Source organism: Danio rerio, chromosome 19, assembly GCF_049306965.1.
Source record: "Danio rerio strain Tuebingen ecotype United States chromosome 19, GRCz12tu, whole genome shotgun sequence".
In the NCBI taxonomy this organism is placed as follows: Eukaryota; Metazoa; Chordata; class Actinopteri; order Cypriniformes; family Danionidae; genus Danio; species Danio rerio.
In genome coordinates this window covers 11,674,646-11,688,315 of record NC_133194.1, presented here as the reverse complement: position 1 = coordinate 11,688,315, position 13,670 = coordinate 11,674,646, and the positions used below count along the sequence as shown (strand labels likewise).

The 13,670-nt window shown below is 45.3% G+C and overlaps 1 pseudogene; it reads right to left on the bottom strand.

Annotated features, from left to right (window-relative positions):
- Positions 1-3,607: 3,607 nt before the first annotated feature.
- Positions 3,608-3,956, bottom strand: LOC141379205 (barrier-to-autointegration factor pseudogene; annotated as a pseudogene).
- Positions 3,957-13,670: the final 9,714 nt, after the last annotated feature.

The following is a 13,670-nucleotide window of genomic DNA, read 5'->3' as shown; positions in this document are numbered from 1 at the left end:
AGAAAGCAGCTGACCCAAAACAGCAAATGTGGACCACATATTATAAAACAATAGACTATACAAACACCATATGATGACAAAATACATTGAAATGTTCACTGTGCAGTGGAATAATTTCATAATTTCTTGGAAAGCAGTGATAAAGAAAAACCTTATAATCATTTATTATGATTATAAGGTTTTTCTTTATCACATTATATGATTTATTATAATGGTTATTGATCATTTTATCTTTTTATTTTTTTTACAAGTGAAAGTGTCATAATTCCAGTCAATGATCAATGCTGCCATCCATCTCTTTTGCACTTTTCAGTGGTGATTTCAAATTTTAAAGTCTAGCCTATACCAATATCTATAAAGGTATCTATAAAGATACAACTTTGACAGCATTGCGTCAGTATTATTGTGCCATTTACAAGCTGCTGTACTGTAATTTTGTATTTCTGAAATATTAATTGCTAATTATATAATGATAATCAAGCACAAGTCACCCTGCCTTTTTTATTTCGTTGGAACATTTTCAGATTTTTAGCTTACTGTCATATTTATAAACCATCACTTAGGGAGTTATACATAACATATTCATTCTTTATGGGGGGGGGGGGGGGGGGGGGGGGCGGGGCATAGTCCCTTTATTAATCTGGGGTCACCACAGCCATGAACTGCCAACTTATCTAGCATATGTTTTATGCAGTGGATGCCCTTCCAGCTGCAACCCATTATTGAGAAGCACCCACTCACTCTCATTCACATTCATACACTATGGTCAATTTTAGCATACCCAATTCACCTGTACCACATGTCTTTGGACTGTGGTGGGAAACCAGAGCACCTGGAGGAAACCTATGTGAACACCAGGAGAATATGCAAACTCCACACAGATACGCCAACTGAGCCAGCCAAGGCTCGAACCAGCGACCTTCTTGCTGTAAGGCAACAGTACTAGCCACTGAGCCACCATGTTGCCCACTACTCATTATGTAATTATAATAAAGTACAAGTCACTCTGCTTCCTTTTTATTTTGGTATAACATTTTCAGATTATTAGCTTACTGTCACATTTATAAACCATCACTTTGGGAGTTATACATACAATATTCATATATTTTTTTTTTACCAAATTATTTAATTTATGATTTGAATTAGAAATGTTCTGAAATTATTGTGACATGTGATTTAGTAGTGATATATAATGTGGTTTAAGACCTATGGAGCCAGATCAGTCTCAAAAATAATGTTTAGAAAATAAAATTTGTAAATTCAAAACACAATTTATAAATACACAAATCCAAGTCTTAAATTTAAAACAATTAATAAATGCCATACCTGTCAACCCTCCCGTTTTTCCAGAGACTCTCCTGTATTTTACAGTTCTATCCTGCTATAATACCTTAAAGATATTTTCTCGTATTTCTCCAGTATTTTTAATCTTTCTATGAAGGGTGGCCATAAACATTAAAGAGTCAATCTTCCCTATACACAACCCATACCGCCGAACCACCAGGGGACACCACTTGCTCTTAAATGTGAATCTGTTCTGTGCTTTCATTTTAATTAGGCATGAAAACACTTTAAAATAAAAATATAAAGATGGCAGAATTTCCTTCCTTTCCATTACAGTCGCCCCTCTTATGCAACCCTCAAACAGTCAGTTCATGTAGCAGTGAGTGACTGTCAGACGTGCTCCATAGTGATAAATAGACGTGTTTCCCAAATGGATTCTGTACATGTGATTTGAAGTGGAGTGAAAGTGGACACTGGGTTTTGGGTGCGTGTTTGAATAGACATATACCAACATAGGCTCATTCTGAAAACGTAGTCCTAAAGCAGTTTCTGGAGACCGCGAATTATGTAGTCAGAGGTATGTATGGCTGAATTTATTTTTTAAAAGAACACTACGGGGTGGTATGACGCCCTTCCTTTTCACGGTTACCAGCTGACCACTTACCTCCGTGTGGATGGCTTTCCCGCTGAAACCAGTTTGTCCCGTCAGCTCGTCATGTAAGTCAGCAGACATGAGACGCAGAGAGGAGTTGACTACGATGATGGGGTTCGAGTCCGATGAAGACCGGTTCCAGAAAGTAAGACAAAAACAGTGCTTTTCTTTTTGGGTTTAGGGAAGTGGGCGGGTGGGTCAGTCAGTCAGTCAAACAGTAATTCAACAGCAGCCTCTGGTGGGTTTATGCGAGAACAGCAGGAGTGAATGGCACTCGCAAGAGAAATTTGAGATCTCAAAAAGCGTACACAGCGGCAAAACAAGCTGCAAAAATACATACCTCCTGGGATATATTTTGTGGCCTCAAAACAAATTTTGTCTTAAATGAGCATAAAAAGTTAGAAAAGCAATCGAAAGCTTTTATTATAGATCTGTGCATTTTTAAAATGACACCTCTGTTGTTTAATGCAATTAAACAAAAAATATAAATGAAGGATTCATTCGCTGCTCTTTAATCAGAATGTTTAAAATATACAGTGAGATTTGAGAACTTGATTCAATTGTTTTATAATAGCTATTAATTTAAATAGGCTAAACTGTTTGCTAATTTATTTGCAGCATATTCTCATGTACTGTATACTATTTATTCTATCCTTAGTAAATAATATTAATGATAATAAAAACATATTACTGAAGATTTCAACTGTTTATTTACATGAAACAGCTTCAGATAAACACTATGGCCACAGCCATGTCACCCTGCAGCCCAAGATCGGGTACTCACTGAAGCTAAACAGGGCTGAGCCTGGTCAGTACCTGGATGGGAGACCACTAGGGAACACTAGGTTGCTGTTGGAAGTGGTGTTAGTGAGGCCAGCAGGGGGGGGCTCAACCTGTGGTCTTTGTGAGTCCTAATGCCCCAGTATAGTGAAGGGGACACTATACTGTCAGTGGGCGCCGTCTTTCAAGTGAGACGTTAAACCGAGGTCCTGACTCTCTGTGGTCATTAAAAATCCCATGGCACTTCTCGTGAAAGAGCAGGGGTGTAACCCCGGTGTCCTGGCCAAAGTCCCTCTATCGGCCCTTACGATCATGGCCTCCCAATCATCCCCTTCCACCGAATTGGCTCTATCACTGTCTCTCCACTCCACCAATAGCTGGTGTGTGGTGAGCGCACTGGCGCCGTTGTCCTGTGGCAGCCGTCGCATCATCCAAGTGGATGCTGCACACTGGTGGTGGTGTGGAGAGACCCCCCCTCATGATTGTGAAGCGCTTTGGGTGTATGGCCATACACAATAAATGCGCTATATAAATACACATTACATTACATTTTACATTTATTTAGTCAATTTGGGGAATCCCGCATTTTTACATCCCAATGTTGACAGGTATGATAAATACACACATCCAATTTTGAAAGTCAATACACAATTCATAAATACACAATTTGTGATTTGAATTTATTAACTGGATTATGTGAAATGTGCTGTGAATGTATGAATTTTATTTTGTAAATGCGTTATTTTTGAGACTAATCTAGCTCCATACAAGACCTTTCCGGAACTACTTTATCACTGGGTTTACCCTGATAAAAAAACTAGTTTTCATCAGAAAATCAGAATCAAGCAATCAACAACAATAAAAAAATGAGTAAAATACTAGATAAAATAATGAGGGTATGTTAGTTAACAGTATAATGAACGTGAACAGGAAGATGAAACATGCAGTATTAATTATTAGATAAACCTCTTCACAGATTATTGCTAGTCCATTCTCTCAGACAGTTGTAACAGTCTCTCTGCTGCTTTGCGTTTGCTCCACACGAGTCTCTTAGCCAGCTCTTAAACTTCCACTCATCCTTGTTCAAAATTAGAAATCGTCCCAGGACATCCCGCGCTCTTATTAGACCCTTGTTCTGCAGTCGTCCACCCAGCACAGGTCCTATTCCAGGAAGATCATACACGAGTTTGTCCCCCATCGGCTCACAGCAGAATCGTCTGTGTTTCTGGGACGTCGTCATTGTGGATCGACAGCAACATTTGATGGAAACTCAGTCTAGGCAGAAAAAACCCAATAAGTTAAGACAACTCAGACCATTTGAGGAAACTGATTACTACAAACCATTTGAGTTAAAAAAAAACGAATCTATACTGAACTCCATTTAAGTTGAAGTAATCAGGTATTTAACTCAGTAATGAGGTATTTAAAAGAGTTTAAAACTCTTTTCAAATAAGTAGAATTAACTTTTAGTCAATTTTAAGTTAACTACACTCTAAAAAACGTTGATTTTTTTCTTTAACCCAATGGCTGAGATAAACATATTAGGTGGCTTGTTGGGTTATTTTTAACCTTTATTTGGTTATTTAATTTATAACTCAACCAGTTGGGTTAAAATTTGGAATTTCAACAGTCAACTGATTTAACTGACACTGAACAGCTGTATTATTATGCGTACAAATGTTGTTTTTGCGTTGTAATGTTTATTTAAGCTCTAGCGTAATATTATTGTTGTTATTTTTTTTTATCAAATTACCTCTCGTGTCGTTTTTTTTTCTATTCGTTTCACCAGCACTCTTAATTATTGATGATACAAACGTATGCTTCATGGCTGATAAAACACTTTCTCTACCTCCCGTGTTCATCTCTACAGTTTTTTTTGTAGGGGGGGGGGATAATACACATTTAGGATATTCGGCTGTCATTCTCGCCTTTAGGACCCAGCGAAGACAATCATTTACTTACACTGCCATAATTCTGAAATAATAGTAGTACTTCAATAGTAATACCAGAATGGAAAAAGTAACATCTAATCAAAATAACCCAATGCATTGGGTTAAATTATATAACCCAATGCATTGGGTTAAAAAAAACATAGTTGGGAAGGGGCTATAATTACCTATAGTTGGGTCATATGTTGGGGTATTTTTAACCCAACTATTTTATCAGAGTACACTCATTTCTTTTGATATAGCTGACTGTTGGGTTTTACAGTGTATTAATAACAATTCTTTTTTTGCAAGTCACAATAAATGTTTACTAGTCTTACATTATGTGTAGTCAGAATGGCCACAGGGGAGTTCAATTAAAAATGTAACAATAAGAGTAAATACTGAGATCTAATGAATAAAAAATGTACTAGCATATGTTCAATAAGTACACGGTAAAACCTAACAGTGAAAATCACTAAATTAAATACGTTAGCTTAAATTATAATTTAAAACAAAGTTACTTTAACTTAATGAAAAAGAGTTATGGTAATTCATAAACTGATTATATTGAGCAGAACCGAATGAGTTATGAATGAATGAATTATATTTTTGTGCTAACTTAACTATAGAAGCAATGCAAAGCCAATTGAGTATAGTTCTTTGGACTTAATTTGTTCTATTTACTGAACTCAATTTGATGTTTACGTTACTATATTCTAAATGTTTAATGATATCAACACAAATAATATGTTTACATTACTCAAACCATTTTGTTTCAAAACTTAAATGGTTTGCCGCAATCTGTTTCCTCAAACTGTTCGAGTTAACTTATCAGGTTTTACAGTGTACTAACCTAATAAATAAGTACTAGTGCCTTTTTAGGTACAGGTGTCTAATTAATAAATAAAATAAACTGGAAGTAGTCAGACTAAATTAACGCTAGAATAAGATTAAAATTAGTATAGGCTTATCAATGCATTTAATAAATAACCAGAATTATTGTAATGTGGCAGGAATGTTCTAATAACATTTTTAATAGTGTTCTGAGAATTTATAACATGAGAACATTTTGAATAACGTTATTATAACCAAACAATAACATTACAACATCTAAAATATGTTTTGGACGTTCTAAGAACATAAAAATAAATTTATGCAGCCTAATAAGAACTTTAAGATAACAGGACCTAGAATTGTTCCCCTTCGGTTGGGGAACTTCAGTGCCATGAATGGGAGGATTCGGATCAGAAGCCGCTTATCTGGAGAGTATTGAACGGGCCAATGAATGAAATTAATTGGCAGCGTAAGCTTGCGCAGGTGTGCGACATCTGCAATTATCTCAGCATATAAGCACACCTGAAGCCAGCAGACGCCATCCTTTTCGCTTCAGATCCTTTCTGAGTGAGTCGATGAGGGTTCCTCTTGCTGATCAGCACTTCAGAGCGAACGAGTGTGTCTCCCGGTCCAGAGTGGGTCTTCGCGGTGGCAGACGGTCGAGCTGGGTTACTCCCTTGCCTGCGGTTCTTTGGGTCCGGTCCTCCAGAGCGGTGCGTATAGTTGCAACTTTCCTAAAAGAGCAACACAGTCGTGCAGCACGTCCTTTTCAGGATGGCGCTCCGACTGTGCGTTTCTGGATGCGGGGGTTTCCTGTCTCCGGATGATGGACACGATCACTGCATTGCATGTTTGGGGGTCCAGCATGTTAATGCGGTGCTCGCGGGCGGTTCATGTCGTCATTGCGATGCCATGACCGTTGCACAGCTAAGATCGCGGCTAACTTTCGCAAGAGAGCGAGCCACCCCAGTTGCCTCCTGCTCTAAAAAAGCAGCGGGCGCTCGGGCAGATCTGAGGGTTTCAGCGGGAGCTAATCCGCCGCCCACGGGCTCGCGGACCTCTCGCTCCTCACGGCGCTCCATCCAAGCTTCGGGTGGTGAGAGTGATCCGTCTAACCAGATGGTAGCTCTCACACTCGCTGACACCGGAGATCAGATGTCCTCCGCGGCATCGGAGGGTGGGCTTTCACTGTCCGACGAAGATCCGGACCCGCTCGCCCCCTCCGGGCAGGTGAGCGCTGTCAAATCGGATCCTGAAGCGGACATGTTAGCCGTGCTTTCCCGGGCTGCTTCGGCCGTGGGGTTGGAGATGGTTTATCACCCAGCTCCGCGGCCGGACCGACTAGATGGGTGCTACGTAGAGGACCAGAAGGCGAAGCCTTCGAAGCCTCTCGTCCCCTTCTTCCCGGAAGTGCACAGTAGGCTCACGCAGTCCTGGAGGGCACCTTTCTCTGCCCGTGCAGCGAGTGCCTCCGCCCTCACCGCCCTTGACGGCGGAGCTGCCAGGGGGTATGAGGCGATCCCGTCAGTGGAGCGCGCTATCGCGGTCAATCTTTGTCCGCGCGGCGCCTCTACGTGGCGGGGTTTGCCCCGCCTCCCGTCCAAAGCCTGTAGGTTGTCTGCCTCCCTCGGAGCCAGAGCTTATAAGGCTGCGGGCCAGGCTGCTTCTGCTTTGCACGCGATGGCCACCTACCAGCGCTACCAAGCGCAGGCGCTGGCCGAGCTGCACGAGGGCGGGTCCAACCCAAGCTTATTACATGAGCTGCGCACCGCGACCGACTATGCTCTTCGGACTACTAAGTCCGCCGCGTGTGCGCTGGGGAGGACGATGTCCACACTTGTGGTTCAGGAACGCCACCTCTGGCTAAACCTGGCCGATATGCGCGACGTTGACAAAGTTCGCTTTCTTGACTCGCCCATATCCCAGGCTGGCCTGTTCGGCGACACCGTCGGTGAATTCACCCAGGAATTCAAGGCGGTGAAAGAGCAGTCGGATGCGATGGGCAATGTCATCTATCGGCGTGGCCGTAAGCCCGCTCCGCCCGCCGAGCCATCCACTTCCGCTGTTCCTCGCCGAGGGCGCCCGCCAACGAGTGCTGCCCCGCCCCCGCCTGCGCCTCCGGCCAAGCGGGCGCGGCGTTCACCTCGAAAGCAGGCAGCCCCTCCTGCCCAGGGCGCCGTTAAGTCCGGTAAACGGACCGCGAAGCGTCCCTGAGACAGGCCATCCGGAGAAGAGGAAACTTGCTCTTTCCCCGCTGGAGGGCGGGGCCCCGATAACAACGGTACTTTTCAGTGCCACCAAAACATCAGTAAAAGAGCACTTTTTCCCTTCCCCGGATGTGACTGCACGAGTTCTGCCAGTCCGGGACGCGCTGCCTTCCGGCTCGCAGACTCTACGTGCTTCGCCAGTGGCTCACGAGCGCTGGGGGGACGGTCTCCCTTTCCTCAGCCCTCCAGCCCCCTCTCCGGAGTCAGGGTGCGGAGCCAGAGCGAATCGCTCTCCTCCAGCTCTTCCGCGGGACCCTCGTGCTTCCCGGATCAGCACACCCACTCCGCGCTGCCCCACCGCTGGTACGTCAGCGATTGTAGCGATGACTCCATTAGCGAGGGCTCTGCCTGCCTGGTTAGCGCGGGCCAGCCCCTCGCGGTGGCTCATACGCACAATCAGACTCGGTTACGCGATTCAGTTCGCGAAACGGCCCCCCAAGTTTACGGGCGTGTATTTCTCCAGGGTCAACCCCCTGTCCGCCCCTGTCTTGCGAGAGGAGATTGCTGCCCTCCTGGCGAAGGGTGCAATCGAGCCGGTTCCTCCAGCCGAGATGGAGAGTGGGTTTTACAGCCCATACTTCATCGTACCCAAAAAGAGCGGTGGGTCACGGCCAATCCTAGATCTGCGCGTTTTGAACCGCTGTCTGCACAAGCTGCCGTTCAGAATGCTCACGCAGAGGCGCATTCTCCAATGCGTTCGTCCTCGGGATTGGTTTGCAGCCATAGACCTGAAGGACGCGTATTTCCATGTCTCCATTCTTCCACGCCACCGCCAATTTCTGCGGTTTGCGTTCGAGGGTCGAGCGTGGCAGTACAAGGTCCTCCCCTTCGGGCTCTCTCTGTCTCCGCGGGTCTTCACCAAACTCGCGGAGGGTGCCCTAGCGCCCCTTCGGCTCGCGGGCATTCGCATACTCAATTATCTCGACGACTGGCTGATTTTAGCCCACTCGCGGGAGCAATTGATTATGCACAGGGACAAGGTGCTTCGGCATCTCCGCCTACTGGGGCTTCAGGTCAACCGAGAAAAGAGCAAACTCGCCCCCGTGCAGAGGATTTCTTTTCTCGGGATGGAGCTGGACTCGATCACCATGGTAGCGCACCTCTCCGAGGAACGCGCTCGCCTGTTGCTGAACTGTCTGAGGGAGCTCGACAGCAAACTAGTGGTCCCACTGAAGTTCTTTCAGAGGCTCCTGGGGCATATGGCATCCGCAGCCGCCGTCACGCCGCTCGGGTTGCTCCATATGAGACCACTTCAGCACTGGCTTCACGATCGGGTCCCCAGACGCGCATGGCACGCGGGCACACACCGGGTCTCGGTTACTGCGCTGTGTCGCCGCGCCCTCAGCCCTTGGAACGACCCCTCGTTCCTACAGGCCGGTGTGCCTCTAGGACAGGCGTCCAGCCATGTTGTTGTTTCAACAGACGCTTCCAACACGGGTTGGGGGGCCGTGTGTCGCGGGCATGCGGCTGCGGGCCTCTGGAAGGGTGCCCAGCTGCATTGGCATATCAATCGCCTAGAGCTGTTGGCAGTGTTCCTCGCTCTCCACCGCTTTTTACCGGTGCTGGAGCAGCAACACGTGCTGGTCAGGACGGACAGTATGGCGGCGGCGGCGTATATCAACCGCATGGGGGGTATGCGCTCTCGCCGCATGTCTCAGCTCGCCCGCCGTCTGCTCCTCTGGAGTCACCCGCGGCTGAAATCGCTGCGCGCCATTCACGTCCCAGGCACGCTCAATCGTGCAGCCGATGCGCTCTCACGACAGCTGTTACGCCCTGGAGAATGGAGACTCCACCCCGAGTCTGTTCAGCTGATATGGGCGCGATTCGGGGAGGCCCAGATCGATCTGTTTGCTTCCCCCGAGAACGCTCACTGCCAGTTGTTTTTTTCCCTGACCGAGGGCTCTCTCGGCACGGATGCACTGGCCCACAGCTGGCCTCGGGGCATGCGCAAGTATGCGTTTCCCCCAGTGAGCCTGCTCGCGCAGTTTCTGTGCAAGGTCAGGGAGGACGAGGAACAGGTTCTGCTAGTTGCGCCCCTTTGGCCCAACCGGACCTGGATATCAGAGCTCTCACTCCTCGCGACGGCCCTCCCCTGGCGGATCCCTTTGAGAGAGGACCTACTCTCTCAGGGACAGGGCACCATCTGGCACCCTCGCCCCGATCTTTGGAACCTCCACGTGTGGTCCCTAGACGCGAGGAAGACTTAGGTAACCTACCGACTGCGGTGGTTAATACCATCACTCAGGCTAGAGCCCCCTCCACGAGGCGCGCCTACGCCCTGAAGTGGAGTCTATTCACTGAATGGTGCGTCTCTCGCAGAGAAGACCCCCGAAATTGCCAGATTAGTGTTGTGCTCTCTTTCCTTCAAGAGAAGTTGGACAGCAGGCTGTCGCCCTCCACTCTCAAGGTTTACGTGGCCGCCATCTCTGCTTATCATAGCGCGGTAGCTGGCGGCACCGTGGGAAAGCATAACCTGGTCATCCAGTTCCTTAGGGGTGCTAGGCGAATTAATCCATCTCGCCCCCCTCTCATGCCCTCTTGGGATCTCGCCCTCGTTCTCACGAGTCTGCGATCCGATCCCTTTGAGCCACTCGAATCAGTATCTCTAAGATTTCTGTCCCTGAAGACAGCTCTGCTGGTTGCGTTGGCCTCCATCAAGAGGGTCGGGGACCTGGAGGCATTTTCGGTCAGTGACTCGTGCCTGGAATTCGGGCCGGATTACTCTCACGTCATCCTGAGACCCCGCCCCGGTTATGTGCCCAAGGTTCCTACCACCCCCTTTAGAGATCAGGTAGTGAACCTGCAAGCGCTGCCCCCGGAGGAGGCAGACCCAGCCCTTTCTTTAATTTGTCCAGTTCGTGCTCTGCGCATTTATGTGGACCGTACTCAGAATTTTAGATCATCTGAGCAGCTCTTTGTCTGTTATGGCGGTCGGCAGCAGGGAAGTGCCGTATCAAAACAAAGATTATCCCACTGGATTGTGGATGCCATTTCACTCGCTTATTCGAGTCGAGGTCAGCCGTGTCCCCCGGGAGTTCGTGCACACTCCACTCGGAGCGTTGCATCCTCTTGGGCGCGTGCACGCGGCGCCTCTCTAACAGACATCTGTAGAGCTGCGGGCTGGGCGACACCCAACACATTTGCAAGGTTTTACAATCTGCGAGTGGAGCCGGTTTCCTCAAGGGTATTAGGTAACCCTTTGGTGATTGAGGAGACAACTCGGTAGGGTGTTGAAACACGCTTGCGGCGCCATTCTCCCTAACACGGAGGTACGTGCGCCTTTTTTATCTGTCAGTAAAGTTCCCCGTCAGGTGAGCCCTGCAGATTCCTCCGTGGCCCCCAGCACTGACTCAGCGGAGGAGTCACTTGCTGGCCCACTACGTTGTAGGTCTGCCCGCTGGTCAGCCCGCGTTTTGGGTATAGGTGCCTGCTATGCGTGATCCCCACTAGGCGATCCCATATGCTTATTCCGCCACGGTTAAGTCCCCCCCCTGGGTGGACCCGTGTCTTCCCTCTCCGCTAACCACTCTTTTGCTATGCGTACTCCCCCTTTTTAGGGCTAGTCCATAGGTAAATTCTGCCATCTATCCCCCCCCTTGGGTAACGGATGGCCTCCGCAGCGTCCTCCCTATCGGGATTGCACGCTTCCCAACGTACTGTCGTATTTCCTAGAATTATCTAGATGCTCACGACTTCCCAAAAAATATATCTAAATCCGTAAAACTTCTGTTGAAGTAGGATAAATTAGGGCCAGGGACACGTTGGAGGACCGCGCCCCCCATGATGTGGGTGCGTCACGCTTGCTTGACTATCTCCTCATCGGGGGTGTTGGTAAGGTGCAGTCATTATGGCGCTTTCCATATTCTCCCATTCATGGCACTGAAGTTCCCCAACCGAAGGGGAACGTTCGAGGTTACAGAAGTAACCCTTCGTTCCCCGAGGAGGGGAACGGAAGTGCCATATTCCGTCGCCATAATGACTGTCCCTTAGCTGTTTGAAAGTCTCTTCAGCTTAAAAGGATGGCGTCTGCTGGCTTCAGGTGTGCTTATATGCTGAGATAATTGCAGATGTCGCACACCTGCGCAAGCTTACGCTGCCAATTAATTTCATTCATTGGCCCGTTCAATACTCTCCAGATAAGCGGCTTCTGATCCGAATCCTCCCATTCATGGCACTTCCGTTCCCCTCCTCGGGGAACGAAGGGTTACTTCTGTAACCTCGAACGTTAGCTGGGATGAACTTGAAAACGACATAAATCAGAGCAGACAGAACGCGTGCAGCAGCTCCTGATGTCCGCCAGGGGGAGATGTACTTATAATTAACAAAACGAAAGTAAAAAAAGAAAGTAAAAAAAAGTTACTTCGTTTTATTATTAATGTAAAAAAATCTCGAGTCTTATCTGATTTGATGACCAAACGCTTTAACCTACATGATAATCACAGATATACCCTGTACGACAATTGTAAACTTAAAACTTTACTAGCAAACAAATAATAACAAAATACATAAAAAAATAGTATATGATATATGCTCAATGTAGTATCGTGCGTCCTTCATTAATGCTTAATTTTTATCATGAAAATGATTTTGCACAGTAGGCTAGCCCAACACGTCACCGGTATTCATCAATGATCAACAGCCAACTCACTAGAAGTCATCAGTAAAAATAAATTATAAACAGTGCAACTTCCTCTGATTCGAAATGAAATAAGCATCTTATCATGAAAAAAATCTGTTTCTTTACAATTCTCACAAACACTTACCAAGTGTTTTTACCCGACCTGAGTACTCGGCACAAAAACACAAGACAAGCCTTGCGTTTCCTGTTTGTGATGCTTTGCATTTCTTCTCTTTGATGTGATGATCTGCCTACTCGAATACACCATATTTAGAGTTCCTCAACTTCCTCTACACCAGGGTATTCGAGAACTTGGAGGCCAGACAGCAAGAGCCCTAAAATATGACCAGACTAGTGCTAGGACCCCACTAAATGTGTGTGTGTGTGTGTATATGTATGTATATATATATATATATATATATAACAGTTAATGTCAGAATTATTAGCCTCCCATTAAATTTATTGTCTTTTTGTAATATTTTACAAATTATCTTTAACAGAGCAAGGAAATTTTCACAGTATGTCTGATAATATTTTTCTTCTGGAGAAAGTCTTATTTGTTTAATTTCGGTTAGAATAAAAGTAGTTTTGATTTTTTTTTTAAAAACGATTTTAAGGTCAATATTATTGCTATAAGCTATATATTTATTTTGATAGTCTACAGAACAAACCATCGCTATACAATAACTTGCCTAATTACCCTAACCTGCCTAACCTAATTAACCTAGCTAAGCCTATAAATGTCCTATTAAGCTTTATAAAATTGTCTTAAAATATGTGTGTGTGTATAAGTTAGATAATAAAACTAAAACACAGGCCAATTTAGTGTTTGAAGTTGAACATCTTCCATGGCCTGCACAGTCACCACACTTAAATAATATAAAGTCACTTTAGGGTGTTTCAGAGGAGAGGTCAGGAATCGTTTTCTTCCACCAGCATCACACATACACACATATATATATATATATATATATATATATATATATATATATATATATATATATATATATATATATATATATAACTAATAAATGTTTAAACTTGTTATATATGTACACACACACACATATATATATAGACACACACACATATATATATATATATATACACACATATACACACACACATATATATATATATAAATAACTAATAAATGTTTAAACTAGTTAATTACAATAATTATATATATTTATATATTATATATTTCTATAAAAGTAATGTGTAAAATAAATAAAGGTAATGCAGAATTGTTATACACTACATTTTAGCTCATGAATTGACTGAACTTACTGCAAGATGTGTTTTGA